The 15,983-nt window shown below is 35.5% G+C and overlaps 1 protein-coding gene across 5 annotated transcripts in view; it reads right to left on the reverse strand.

Annotated features, from left to right (window-relative positions):
• The window catches only part of PDPK1 (3-phosphoinositide dependent protein kinase 1), a 122,922-nt gene that overhangs the window by 76,248 nt on the left and 30,691 nt on the right, over positions 1–15,983 (reverse strand). The window contains exons 2-3 of one of the 5 annotated variants that reach the window (XM_043980438.1): positions 11,619–11,740; positions 11,064–11,179 (exon numbers count right to left, since the gene is read on the reverse strand). The exons of 3 other annotated variants lie outside the window; for them this stretch is intronic. The gene's annotated coding sequence lies outside the window, so the exon portion shown is untranslated. The remainder of the gene's footprint in view (positions 1–11,063; positions 11,180–11,618; positions 11,741–15,983) is intronic. One more of the 5 variants, XM_043980441.1, reaches the window with a different exon arrangement.

The raw sequence follows: 15,983 nt of genomic DNA on the forward strand, positions 1-15,983 counted from the left end.
AAATCACCTATCATCTAGTCCTGAAACTGCCTATTTCTAATGGTTTATCTACTAACTGTAGTTACAGCTGGAGAGCTGTCTGGAAAGTATGAGAGGCTTGAAATAGTCATAATCAGAAGCAAATGAGGAAGCACTTTTCACAGAATTAATTCAAATGCTATACTCAACATTTCAATTCCACATAAAAAACATTTCTAAAACATGAAAAATTAATATTTTAAAACATTTTACAAAGTATAAACAAAGACTAGCTCAAAAAGTTAGAAAAGATAACTAACAACTTAACTAAAATGTTTTTATAAAACATACAGTACTGGTTCAACTACAGGGCCACCTAGTGATGTGAAAACAAGGACCTTAGAGAAAACCTAGTCCAATTCTTATTTTACAGAAGAGGGGACTGAAACACAGAGAAGGGAAATAGTGTATTAATTATGCTGTTTCCAAAGTATTAGTAGTGGTATAAGTATTAAACCAAAAATACCAGAAAACCTAGGTTCTTGACTCAACTGTGTATCTAACTTACAAATAACATATCTCTGGTCCAGTTTCCTTGCCTCAGAATTTAAAAGGCTTAACTTAGATAAACTAGATAAATTCCACAAAGTACTCCTAATACAAAAATTAGCAAATCTCAAAGTTGGAAGGAACTTCTGAGGTCATGTAGTAAACAACACCTTATATAACCAAAATATCTTCTAGAGGATCCCAACAGGTGGTCATTCAATCTCTACTTGAAAACCTGTGAGGGTAGGGGTAGCAATCCTTATCTCAGACAAAGCAAAGGCAAAAACAGATCTAATTAAAAGAGATAAGGAAGGAAACTACATCTGGCTAAAAAGTACAATAGATCATGAAGTAATATCAATACTAAACATGTATGCGCAAAGTGGTATAGCATCCAAATTCTTAGAGAAGTTAAATGAGTTACAAGATGAAATAGATAGCAAAACTATACTGGTAGGGGGTCTGAATCTTCCCCTCTCAGAATTAGATAAATCTAGCTACAAAATAAATAAGAAAGAAGGTAAAGAGGTGAATAGAATTTTAGAAAAGTTAGATATAATAGATATCTGGAGAAAATTGAACAAGGATAGAAAGGAATATGCCTTTTTCTCAGTGTTACACGGCACATATTCAAAAACTGACTAGGGCACAAAAACCTCATAGTAAAACGTAGTAAGGCAGAAATAGTAAATGCATCCCTCTCAGATCATGATGCAATAAAAATTACATGTAATAAAGAGTCACAGAAAGGCAGACTGAAAATTAACTGGAAACTAAATAATCTTATCCTAAAGAACCAGTGGGTCAAACAACAAATCATAGAAACAATCAATAACTTTATCCAAGAGAATGACAATAATGAGACAACATACCAAAATCTATGGGATATAGCCAAAGCAGTTCTTAGGGGAAATTTTATAGCTCTAACTTCTTACATGAATAAAAAAGAGAAAGAGGAGATCAATTAATTCAGCATGCAACTTAAAAAGCTAGGAAAAGAACAAATTAGAAATCCCCAATTAAATACTAAATTAGAAATCCTGAAAATTAAAGGAGAAATTAATAAAATTGAAAGCAAGAAAACTATAGAATTAACCAATAAAACTAAGAGCTGGTTTTGTGAAAAAAACAATAAAATAGATAAACCACTGGATAATTTGATTTAAAAAAAAAGAAGAAAACCAAATTACCAGTATCAAAAATGAAAGGGGTGGGGCTGCTAGGTGGCGCAGTGGATAAAGCACTGGCCCTGGATTCAGGAGGACCTGAGTCCAAATCCGACCTCAGACACTTGACAGTTACTAGCTGTGTGACCCTGGGCCAGTCACTTAACCCTCACTGCCCTGAAAAAAACAAAAACAAAAACAAAAGGGATGATTCTACCACCAATAAAGTGGAAATTAAAGCAATAATTAGGAACCATTTTGCCCAACTGTATGCCAATAAATTTAACAATCTAAATGAAATGAATAAATATTTACAAAAAAAAAAACTGCCCGGGTTAACTGAAGAGGAAATAAAATCCTTAAATAAGCCCATATTAGAAAAAGAAATTGAACAAGCCATCAATGAACTCCCTAAGAAAAAATCCCCAGGACCAGATGGTTTTTACAGGTGAATTCTACCAAACATTTAAAGAACAATTAATTCCAATATTATACAAATTATTTGGAAAAATAGGTGAAGGAGTTCTACCAAATTCGTTTTATGACACAGATATAGTGGTGATACCAGAACCAGGCAGAGCAAAAACAGAGAAAGAAAATTATAGACCAATTTCCCTAATGAATATTGATGCTAAAACCATAAATAAGACATTAGCAAGGAGATTACAGCAAGTGATCACCAGGATAATACACTATGACCAGGTAGGATTTATACCACGAATGCAGGGCTGGTTCAACATTAGGAAAACTATTAACATAATCAACCACATCAATAAGAAAACTAACCAAAATCATATGATTATCTCAATAGATGCAGAGAAAGATTTTGACAAAATACAGCATCCATTCCTAATAAAAACAGTAGAGAGCTTAGGAATAGGTGGAGCTTTCCTTAAAATAGTAAGCAGTATCTACCTAAAAGCATCAGCAAGCATTATATGTAATGGAGATAACTTAAGAGACCTTCCCAATAAGATCAGGGGTGAAACAGGGATATCATTATCACTTCTATTATTTAATATTGTACTAGAAATGTTAGCTTTAGCAATCAGAGAAGAAAAAGGAATTAAAAGAATTAGAATAGGCAAGGAAGAAACAAAACTATCACTTTGCAGATGATATGATGGTATACTTAGAGAATGAACTCAAAAATTACTTGAAACAATTAACATTAGCAAAGTAGCAGGATATAAAATAAATCCACATAAATCATCAGCATTTCTATACATGACCAACAAAGTCCAGCAGCAAGAGATAGAACGAGAAATTCCACTTAAAGTAACAGTAGATAATATAAAAATAACTGGGCGTCTACTTGCCAAGACAAACCCAGGAACTCTATGAACACAATTACAAAACACTTTTCACACAAATCATATCAGATCTAAATAATTGGAAAGATATCAATTGCTCATGGATAGGCCAAGCTAATATAATAAAAATGACAATTTGACGTAAATTAATTTACTTATTCTGTGCCATACCAATCAGACTACCTAAAAATTATTTTATAGAGCTAGAAAAAATAATAACAAAATTCATGTGGAAAAACAAAAAGTCAAGAATATCGAGGGAAATAATGGAAAAAATGCACAGGAAGGTGGGCTAGCTGTATCAAATCTGAAGCTCTACTATAAAGTGGCAGTTATCAAAACTATCTGGTACTGGCTAAGAAATAGAGAGGAAGATCAATGGAATAGGCTAGGCACAGGAGACACAGTAGTAAATGACATTTGCAATGTACTGTTTGATAAACCCAAAGACTCCAGCTTCTGGGATAAAAATTCAGTATTTGACAAAAACTGCTGGGAAAACTGGAAGATAGTATGGCAGAAATTAGGCATAGACCAACATCTTACACATTATATTAAAATAAGGTCAAAATGGATACATGATTTAGACATAAGAGGTGATACCATAGGTAAATTAGGAAAGAAAGGAATAGTCTACCTTTCAGATCTTTGGAAAGGAGAACAGTTTATGACCAAACAAGAGATAGAGAATATTATGAAATGCAAAATGGATGATTTTGATTACATTAAACTAAAAAGGTTTTGTACAAACAGAAGCAATGCATCCAAAGTTAGAAGGGAGGCAGAAAGCTGGGAAACAATTTTTATGGCCAGTACTTCTGATAAAGGCCTCATTTCTAAAATATACAGGAAACTAAATCAAATTTATACGAATCCAAATCATTCCCCAATTGAGAAATGGTCAAAGGATATGAACAGGCAGTTTTCTGATGAAGAAATCAAAGCTATCTATTCCCATATGAAAACATGCTCTAAATCACTATTGATTAGAGAGATGCAAATTAAAACAACTCTGAGGTACCACCTGACACCTATAAGATTGGCTAATATGACAAAAAAGGAAAATAATAAATATTGGAGAAGCTGTGAAAAAATTGGAACACAAATGCATTGTTGGTGGAGCTGTGAACTGATCCAACCATTCTGGAGAACAATTTGGAATTATGCCCAAAGGGCTATAAAGCTGTGCATACCCTTTGATCCAGCAATACCACTTTGGGGTCTTTTTCCCAAAGAGATCATAAAAAAGGGAAAAGGACCCACATGTACAAAAATATTTTTAGCTGCTCTTTTTGTGGTGGCAAGGAATTGGAAATTGAGGGGCTGCCCATCAATTGGGGAATGGCTGAACAAGTTTTGGTATATGAATGTAATGGAATTCTATGGTGCTGTAAGAAATGATGAGCAGCAGGAGTTCAGAGAAACCTGGAAGGACTTGCATGAACTGATGATTAGTGAGATGAGCAGAACCAGAATAACATTATACACAGTATCATCAACATTATGTGTTGATCAACTGTGAGAGACTAGATTCTTCTCACCAATCCAATAGTACAAGAAAGTTCCTGGGGAAAAGGCTCTCCAAATCCAGAAAAAAAAAAAAAGGAACTGTGGAATATGGATGCTGAGTGGACCATATTATTTCTTTTGGTTTTGGTGCTCTTGTTTTTCTTTTTTGAGGTTTTTCCTTTTTTCTGATTCTTCTTTTATAACATGACTAATGTAGAAATATTTTAATGTTATTATATATATAACCTATATCAGATTACCTGCTGTCTAGGGGGGAGGGGAGGGAGGGAGAAAAATTTGAAATTGGAAATCTTATCTAAACAAATGTTGAAAACTTTTAATTAATTAATTGATTTTTTTAAAAAGAAACAATCAATAACTTCATCCAAGAGGAATGAAAATAATGAGACAGCATACCAAAACCTATGAGAAGCAGCCAAAGCAGTGCTTAGGGGAAATTTTATATCTCTAAATGCTTACATGAATAAGAGAAAGAGGAGATCAATGAATTGGACATGCAACTAAAAAAGCTAGGAAAAGAACAAATTTAAAATCTCCAATTAAACACTAAATTAGAAATCCTGGAAAATCAAAGAAATTAATAAAATTGAAAACAAGAAAACTATAGAATTAATCAATAAAACTAAGAGCTGGTTTTATGAAAAAAAAACACAATAAAATAGATAAACCTTTGGTTAATTTGATTAAAATCTGTGAGGAAGAACCTATTACTTTCTAAATGAGGCCATTCGATTTTTGTGGTAGTTACTAAGTTTCTCCTTGCAAAACCTAAATCTACTTATCTGCAACTTCTTCTCAATGCTCCTAGTTCTGCCCACTGACATCAAAAACAATGTCTTAATCTTTTCTATTTAAAAAAAAAAAACTTAAAATTCTTGAAGACTGCTATAATCTTCACCCTGCCATCTTATTTACATTATACCTTTTCCAAGCTGAACATCCCAATTTCTTTCAACTTATTCTCATATTGTACATTCTCAGCCCCTCAGTCGTTACCATCCTGGGTCTCCTTACTCCAGATATTCTGCAGCTTCTCAAAGTCCTTTCTAAAATGTAGTATCCCAAGGTAAAAACATTTCAGATGTGGTCTTCCCAGGGCAGCGGACAGCAGGGCTTTCACCTCCCTTGTTCAAGAGACTATGCTTATCATAAAGCAGTATTAGCTAAGAAAGCACATGGCCACATCACATTGCTGAGCGACAAAAATAACCAGATCTTTTTCACTGGAACTTCTGTCTACCTTTATCTCCCTCATCTTCTGTTGACATTTTAAAACTCAAACTACAGAACTTCACATTTATTTCTCTTTATCTTCTTAGATTCAAATATTTGTTCTGGTCTGTTGAGATCTTTCTGGATGCTGTCATCAACCATGTTAGGTCATCTTCCCAGCTTTGTGTCATCTCTTCCTTTATTGAGTAATCATTAAGATTTATGAAACACCTACTGTGTGCCACATGAAAGGCAGTATGTGTTCCTACTGGAGAGAGAGGAAGGCTTCAAAATCAGAAAGACCTGGGTTCAAGTCCTACCTCTGATGAACACAGGCTGGGAGCCTGAGTAATTCACTCAACCTGTTGGTATCTCCTTGTAACTCTCTAAAATTATAAATCACAGAGGAAGTAACTATCTAAACTGTAAATTAGACTTGACTAAAACAGTTCTGAATCTACCCAAACTGTACACATCTCTCCATCTTGTCCACAAAGATAGCATGAGAAGATTAATCAACAACAACATTTACATGTCACTTACTATGTGCCAGGCACTGTGCTGAGAGATTCTGCAAAATTTACCAGTTATATAATTTACTTGTTATATATTTGGTATTTACTTTTCCATATAAATGCTATTTATTTGCCAAACAAAACCTAAACTTCTTGAGGACAGGAGATAATACCTTTTTGTCTTTGTAGTGCTAGCAGACAGCCCAGTGCCTGGCACACAGTAGATGTTAAAAATATTAATAGTAACAAATTTTAATAACTATGTATATAACAAATATAAATAACAAATGCTTGAAGAACAAATAGGGTTTTGGGAAAGGGACCTATGATGTAAATTTTGTTTTCAAGTGATGAAATCTACAAGTCCACCCAAAATAAAATGTCCATACCCTTTAAACCAGAGACTCTATTACTGAGCTTATACCCCAAGGCAGCCATCAATAAGAAAAAGTCCCTATATATTCCAAAATATTTACAGCAACAATTTTTGCGATAGCTAAGAATTAGAAACAAAATAGATGTCCATCAGTTGGGGAATGGCTGAACAAAGTGTGGTACATGAATATAAAAGAATATTACTATCCTGTCAGAAATGATGTGCATGATGAATACAGAAAAGCATGGAAAGACCTTTATGAAGTGATGCAGAGTGAACTAATCAGAGCCAAGAAAACAATATACACAGTACTACAGCAATGTAAATGAAAAGAACAATGACACCAAAAAAAACCACAAACACCCACCAAATCAAAGGTAAATGTAACAATTATAAAAATCAAATGAAAACAAAAACAAACAAACAAACAAAATCAAGTGAGACTTGAATGAAGAGATACCCATACAGGATAGCTCTCTGAAAAAGGGGAAAGATACATATGCAACACTATGGTGAGATAAATAGAAAATATCAATAAATATTGTTATTTAGTCATTTTCAGTAGTGTCCAAATCTTCATGATCCCATTTGGGGTTTTCTTGGCAAAGAAATTGTAGTAGTTTGCTATTTCCTTCTCCAACTCATTTTATAGATGAGAAAACTGAAGCAAACAGGGTTAAGTGACTTGCCCAGAGTCACATAGCTAGTGTCTGCAGCCACATTTGAACATAGGTCTTCCTAACTCTAGACCGAGAACTCTATCCACTGTGACACTGTGATCAATAAATACTACTTTAGAAAAGAAAAGAAAAAAAAAGAAAAGAAATACTTGTCTCCTTTGATTCATACTCTCTCCCAGTCTCAAATTTCCACCTTACCTACTACAGAATATTGACAGCTATTACCTGACTTATCAAAAACATTTAAATTGTTAATGATACCTACACCTAGCAAGACTGTTACAAGAAAAGCACTTTTAAATATACCTAAAAAAGAATATCTGAGATATCAGTAAGTATATTTTCCCTGGTTAGCATTCTGAGACCTATTTCAATTGCCTCCCCTATGACAATATATCTACCTAGTTGGAATAAAGGGCTCTCTCACCTAAACAAGCTAATTTGCCTACTTATCCCCTACTCAATTTGCAAGCTTCATTAATTCTTCCTCTCAACTTATTCCCAACCACTACCCCACTGAAAATCTAATTCCAAGAAAACTCCCACAATCATTCCTCTACTCTGTATCCCCTCTGCATTTGTGGTCTGTTTTTATTCTATTACCACAAGAGCTGTTGACAGAAAATCTAGAGACCCCTCTCATAGAGCCAGAGGGACACAGAACCATCAGCTGATGAAGGGGATATCATCATAGATCTTCTAGTACAGACCTCTCATTTTGCAGACCAGCTGAAAACTAGAGAGGTGAATTGATATCACCTGCCTAAGGTCATAAAGATAATGAGTGAGACAGAACTGAGATTTGAACCCAGAACCTCTCATGCAAAATTCTGCAAGATTTCCACTGCACAGTATTCTACTATTTAACTCAACATCCTTAGACAAGTCACTTTCTCTACGTCTCAGTTTCCTTACATGTAAAATGAGGTTGGACTAAATTATAGACAATGTCCAACTCCAATATTCTATGTTCTCATATTTAATGTTCTAAACTTCTAGCTCTTGAATCATTCCCTCTCATTAAGTGCTTAACTCTACAATGTACTGGGAATGTAAAAATAAAAACTGGAAATACCCAATTTCAAGTTTACAATCTAATAAGGATAAGACTTATGTACAATAAGCATGATGCAAGATTGAATTGTTATTTTTTCCTCTGAAAGATTACACTCAGTTTTGCTAGGTATGTGATTCTTGGCTTTAGTCCCAGTTTCTCTGCCCTCTGGAATATCATATTCCATGCCCTCCGGTCCTTTAATGTAGATGCTATTAGATCTTGTTTTATCCTTATTGCAGCTCCACAGTATTTGAATTCCTTTTTTCTAGCTGCTTGCAATATTTTCTCCTTGACCTGGGAACTCTGGAATTTGGCCCACATGAACTGAAGCAGAGAGAAATGTATACTGTATACAAAATAACAGCAATAGAGTAAGATGATCTGCTAGGAAGCACGTGGTTATTTTCAACAAGGCAATAATCCAATGTAACTCTGAGGGACTTATGAAAATTGCAATCCATCTACAGAGGAAGAACTGATGGTATCTGAAAACAGACTGAAACACATTTTTTCTGACAATTCCTTAATATGAAGTTTTGTTTTTATTTGTTTTCTCTCACAACCTAGCTAATGTAGAGATGTTTTCCATGACTATTCATGTATAACTTATAATGAATTGCTTGAGTTCTTGGGGTGGGGAGTAGGAAGGGGGGGAGGAAGAGAAGTTGGAACACAAAGTTTTAAAAAATTGATGTCAAGATGTTTTTCCATGTAATTTGGAAAATAAAAATCTACACACACACACACACACACACACACACACACACACACACACACAATTGATGGAATTGTTATTGTTGTTTGTCCTTAGTTTTCAAAAAAGATCTTGCATTTAAGTGAGGCTGGGCTGTGCAGTCACCAGCTTAACTTTATCCTCCAGAGCCATCTGGGTCTAGTAGCAAGACAACTATCTTATCAGGACGACTGGAGATGGCCCCAGATGTTTAAGGCAATTGGGGCTAAGTGACTTGCCCAGAGTCACCACAGCTTGTAAGTATCTGAGGTCATATTTCAACTCAGTTCCTATCAACTTCAGGGCCAGTGCTCTATCCACTGAGTCACCTAGCTGCCTCCATAAGACTGAATATATTAAGTGCAAAGGAAAAGTACTAGAATATTTGACAATTTTAAAAATTCAAGGAGAAAGTGGCACCTGGAAAGATCCTTGCAGGAACAAAAGGATTTAAGAACCAAATACATGAAAAGGGGTAATTAAAGGTATGGAAGACAACCTGCATAAATACAAAGAAGAGGAAGATGGCAAGTTGAGTTTGTCTTGGGAGCAAGGTAAAACAAAGTTAGAAGAGATGGCTGAAGCTAGATTGTGGAAAGGCTTAAGTATCAGAATAAGGAGTTTGTATCTTTATCATGCAAATAAGGAGCCAATCACTGATGGTTTTTCAGCAAGGGAGTGATGAGGTCAAACTTCTACAAAGATTATTTTAACTGCATATGAAGGCTGGATTGGTATGGGGAGAAATGAAGGTAAGGAAAATAATTACCAAAGTTATTCCAATATCCCAGGCAAACAGGTAAGGAAAGTTTGAACTAAGTTTGCAGCAAAGTGAATGATAATGAGAAGAACTAATATTTGAGTGTACATAGGGTGTGAGAGGGAAAGCCAAAGATGATCCAAGGTTTCAAATCCAGATTTTCAGAAAGAGCTTACCTCAAAAAAGAAAAGAAAGGGGGCAGCTAGGTGGCCCAGTAGATAAAGCACTGGCCTTGGATTCAGGAGGACCTGAGTTCAAATTTAGCCTCAGACACTTGACACTACCTGTGTGACCCTGGGCAAGTCACTTAACCCTCATTGCCCTGCCAAAAAAAAAAGAAAAGAAAAGAAAAAAAAAGAGCTTACCTCTTCTAAAGTTTAAATTCATACCCGTAAAATTGGTCACAAAAAAATTTTTTTTAAGTGGCTATGAAAAGCACATTAAGTGCTTACTCTAGAAGGCACTACTACTGTTGGTAGATTTATGAATTAGTCCAACTATTCCAGAAAACAATTCAGAGCTATATAATTGTGCAAAAAAAAAAAAATCCCCCCAAAACACTAAACTGTTCATATCCTTTGACCCATCAATCATACTTACTAGGTATATGTCCCAAAAAGGTCAATGACACTGAAAAAAAGTCCTATATATAATGAAACATTCAGAGCAGCACTTTTTGGTAAGAAAAAAAAAAGGAAACAAAGTAGATATCAAATCATCAGAGAATAACTAAATGAACATCATATATGAACATATATGAATATAATAGAATATTATTGTGCACTTAGAACTATGCCCAAAAAGTTACTAAATAGTGCATACCCTTTGACCTAGTAATACCATTACTGGACTATACACCAAAAACATCGATGAGGAGGTCAAATACGTACAAAAATATGTATAGTGGCTCTTTATTTCGTGGAAAAGAAGTAAGGTGGTAGCCAGCAATTGAGGAATGGCTAAACAAATTATGATAATGTATGAACGTTATGCCATACTGCTGTGCTATAAAAAACAATAAAGGGTTCAATTTCAATGAAACCTAGGAAGATCTGTATGAACTGATGCAGACTAAAGTGAGAAGAACCAGAGGAATAATTTATACAATGACAACAGCACTGTAAATACAAACAATTCTGAAAGACCTAAAAACTTTAACTAATGGAATGACCAAACACAATTCCAGAGGACCCAAGATAAAACATGCTACCTACCTACTGTCAGAAGAGATGGACTTGAGGTGCTGATTGAAACGTATTTTTTTGGACATTATCAATGCAGGAATTAGTTTTGCTTGACTACGCATATCTGTTAGAATGGTTTTGTTTTTCTTTTTTATTTTTTCCAATGGGGATAGAAGAGAAAAAATAGATTTTTATTAATTTTTTTAAATTAAAAAAGAAAATTACATTCTGAATGCATTATGTATTTAAAAAGAAAAGCAAGCTATAAATGTAAACAACAGATTCACAGTTTCATGTACAATCCTACTTCTATTCCACAATGTAGATGGAAATGTTCATTTTATTTGGTGTTTTGTTAAATTTGGAATATTAAAAAAACAAAAAGAATATTATTGCACCATAAGAAATAATGGATATAAAGAAATTAGACAAACTTGAGAAGATTTATATGAATTAAAAGAGAATAAAGCAAAAAAGTACCAAGAGGACAACATCCACAGTAAAGAAAAACAATGCTAAATGACAACAGAACTCAGATTAATGTAATGGCTAATCTTGACTCCAAAGTCTAATGATAAAACATACCTTCCTCCTCTCGGTAAAGAGGTGATGGAATCCAGGTGTGAAATGAGGCATATGCCATCAAATATGGTCAACATGTTAATTTCTTTTCCTTAACTGTACTCCTTTGGTTATTATAGAACGTTCTATTGTGAGGGGAGAGGGAAACTGAGAAAAGGCCAGGTTGGGGGGAAATGCATCAATAAACATTTTTTTCATAAATATTTAAGAGGTTAGTTAGGAGAGGCAGGTTTTGGGAAGTCAGTCAGTCAATACACATTTATTAAGCACCTACTAAGTGCCAGGCACTGCGCTAAGCACTAAGGACATAAAGAAATGCAAAAGACAGTCCCTGCCTTCCAGGACCTGATAATCTAATCGCAGAGAAAACAAGCAAACAAATGTATACAAACTACAGGAAAACTAAGGGGAAAAATAGGAAATAATTAAAAGAGGAATGGCACAAGAATAAGGTAGTTGTAAAGGCTTTATTGGAGCTTGAAGGAAGCCAGAAAAGCATTCCAGGTATGAGGGACAAGTAGAGAAAATGCCCAGGGGTCAAGAGATGGAGCGTCTTGTTGGGGGAACAGCTATGAGGCCAGAGTCACTGGATCAAAGAGTACATAGCAGTGAATAGGTATAAAATGATTTAAAAGGTGTAGGGAAGGGGAAAGGGGAACTAGGTCATGAAAGGCCTTGAATGGCAAACAAAGGATTTTGTATTTGATCCTGAAGGCAATAGGGAGCCACTGGAGTTTACTGAACCCAGAAGAGATGATTGAGGCCTGCAATTTTAGACAGTTAGATACACCACTAAGGCATTGCAATGGTCTATGCATGAGGTAATGAGGGCCTACACCAGGGTAGTGGCATTATCAAAAGAGCATAGGGAATATATTTGAGAGATGCTTCAAAGGTGAAATTGACATCCTTTGGTTTTTAAGAGACAGTGAGGAGTTGAAGATGATGCCTAAGGTTTCAAGCCAGAGGGACTGGGAAGACAGTGTTGCCCACTACAGTAATGATAACAATAACAACAGTAATAGTAATAGCTAACATTTATATAGCACTTACTATGTGCCAGGCACTATGCTAAGTACTTTATAGTTAATATTTCATTTGATCCTCACAACCTGGCAAGACAGGTACTGTTATTATCCCCATTTTACCGTTAATGAAACTGAAGCAAATAAGTTAAGTGACTTCCCCAGAATCACACAACTAGTGTCTGAGACTGGATTTGAACTCAGGTCTTCATAATTCCAAGCCCAAAGCTCTATCCACTTCACCGCCTAGCTGCCTCACATAACATGCAAGCATTATCTATTTTCAAAGAATAAGAATCTAATATAAAAATTCTACTAAATAGAGATTTATCTTGTTGTAACAAATCGGGTCCCAAGGAATACTTTAAATTTGTAAATAGTATTCTCTCTCTTGGAATGTCCAATCTCTAAGAGGATAACTGTTTTAGAATGTCAAATCTCTGAAAGAATAATCAACAGAAAGGAGGTAAATATTGCTAAAATGTTTTTTAAATCCTAAATTGGCAAGAACAGGCATTTTCAAAATTCTGTCCTTTCCTCTTCCCTTAACACTCCCTAGTTAACACTTTATATCATATTATTAGGGGGAATCCTGAGTTCTTGAGGCTATAACATTTGGGAATAAACTGATAGGCCCTACCAAACTGGAAATATGGGCCAGGAATGAACTATGTTCAAGGAACAGACCTGTTACTTCAGAGAGGCTCATCAGCAAAAGGCTGGCCACAGAGTGATTATATTTTTAGGCAAGGGCAACTCATGAAAGCCATGGTATGGATTAGCTTCAATCTATATTGATGGAAAGCATCCAAATAAAATCACTGCTCCTTTCAAGTACTAAAGCAAGTATCTTTTCATTACCTTCAACTAGGAAGAAAACCTAACTTCCTACTTTGGAAAGAGAATGGTGAGACCTTATTTCAGCTCAAGAGATCTATTCTTTATTTCAAAACTCCTTAATATTTTCTCTCTTTGCTCCTCCTTCACTTTAGTCTCTGATGAAACTGTCCCACCCCACCCCATCACCAGTACCAAAATACCAACTGCTAATTGGATATTTCCCAAAAGCATCTCAAATGCAAAATGTGCAAAACAGAAAGCATCATCTTTTCTCCTAAATCCACTCCTCTTCCTAACTTTCCTATTTCTCTTGAGGACATCCCCACCTTTACTGTCACATAGGTTTGCAACTTCATTTTCTGCTCCTCAATCTCTTACCCCACATATCCAATCACCCATGTCAGTTCCACTTCCATATCTCTGATATCAGTTCCATTCTGTCCACTCACATAGCCACCAATCTTGTTCAAGCCCTCATCACCTCTCATATGGTCTACTGTGATAATTTAATTGATGTCTATGGCTGAGTCTTTCCCATTTATCATCTATCTTCCACACAGATGCCAAAGTGATATACCTAAAGCACAGGCTAAACCAAATCATTCCCCTTTTTCGAACTCCTGTCTTCAATGAAGCAATAGGATCAAATACACATTCCTCTGTTTGACATTTAAAGCTCTTTACAACCTAACTCTAAGCCTATCTTTCCAGCTTTATTATACATTACTCTCCCCACCACAGATTCTGCAGTCAACCAAACTGGCCTGTTAACATAAAGCATTCCATATCTTTTGTATGTGTGTGTGTATGTATGTATGTATATCCACACGTGTATGTGTGTACATGCATGTGTAATTTTCCCCCCCAAAAGATGTCTCTGCCCACCATACCCTGTCTTTGACCTTACCTCAGCCTCTTGGAATTCCTAGTTTCTTTCAAAGCTAAGTTCAAATACCACCTAAGTGTTAGAAGCCTTTATTGATCTCCAATCCCCAGGCTGTTAGTGTCTCCCTCCCACTTTGTATATACAGTTTGAATATATCTATATGCATACATTGGGTTTTCCGTTTACAGAATAGAAGTACCTTAAAAATAGGGATTATTTCATCTATGTTTTTGTATCCCTTACATTCAGCACCATGCCTGACAAAAATCAAGCCCTTAAAAAAAATACTTAGCTTATTGACCGACTTATTTACTGTCAAGGGAAGTATATACCCTCTCATAGGCTAAGCACAAATGGCATTAACAAAAGAGCTGGTCGATAGCATTCTATTTGGTCAAATTTATAACAACTGAACTTATCTATTTTTTCCTTTGGAGAGGAGCTGGTAAGTGATAGCCACACATTTCTCTATTCATTATAAGTAGCTCCTAAAACCCAGTATCTTTTATCATCAAACCAGAACTGATAATAACTCAAATTTATACAGGACTTTTCTTACAAAGAAACCCTATAAACTAGTCTGTGTAATTATTACTGGTCAATCAATCTACAACTATTTAATAATCACCTAATACTGGCACCTGTGTTAGATAATGGAGATACAAGTATAACCAAAAAAAAATCCCTAGAAATAAGAAGCCTACATTCTACTAGGAAAGATAGTAACTGCACATATCAATATATGCTGCATAAATATAAAAACAAACATATCCATAGTATTCTACTACAAAGTATTTTGGGAGGGAAGTCACTAGCAGCTGGAGGGGAGGGGGAGGGAGAACAGGAAAGGCTTTATGCATAAGTAAGTGCTTAAACAGTATCTTAAAGAAATGCAATGGAGCCTCTCTCAGCACAAGTGAGGAAGGCATGCATTCCTGGCATGTGGGACACCAAGAGTAAAGGCACAGAGACAGATGATGAAGTGTCATATGTGAGGAACAAAAAGGCCAGTTTGGCTAGATCGAAGAGTACAGGGAGGAGGAATAAAATCCAATGAGGCTAGAAAGACAGGTTGGGGCCTGGTTGTCAAAGGATTTAAAAGCTAAACAGAATTTATGTTTTAGCCTAGAGGTAAAAGAGTCATGAAAATTGAATGGGCAGGAGAATGACTGTCAGATCTGTGCCAAAGGAAAATCACTTAGTCAATAAGCATTTATTAATCACCTACTACTATGTGTTAGGCATTGTTCTAAGTGCTGAGAAATACAAAGATAAAGGCAAAAGGCAGTTTAGAAGAAATGTGGATTTGAGGAGAAAGATGTTTCTAGCATATTCAGTTCAAAATGTTCAATAAGTAACTGGTGACATAAGACACAAGCTTAAATTAAGGGGTGGGGGGGTGGGGGGGGGGAGGTGTCTGTGTGTGTGAAGTGCATAGGAGAAACCCGAAGGTCAGGCACAGAAAATATGAATATGGAGGTGTATGGGAGCCTAGGATGAAGCCTTGGGAAACACCCACAGTTCAAAGACATATCTCTTACAAATAAGAAAATTGAGGCCCGGAGGTGAATTTACTTACCCATAATCACATGACCCTCTTGCTAGAGCTGAGTTTCA

This window comes from Dromiciops gliroides, chromosome 1, assembly GCF_019393635.1.
Source record: "Dromiciops gliroides isolate mDroGli1 chromosome 1, mDroGli1.pri, whole genome shotgun sequence".
In the NCBI taxonomy this organism is placed as follows: Eukaryota; Metazoa; Chordata; class Mammalia; order Microbiotheria; family Microbiotheriidae; genus Dromiciops; species Dromiciops gliroides.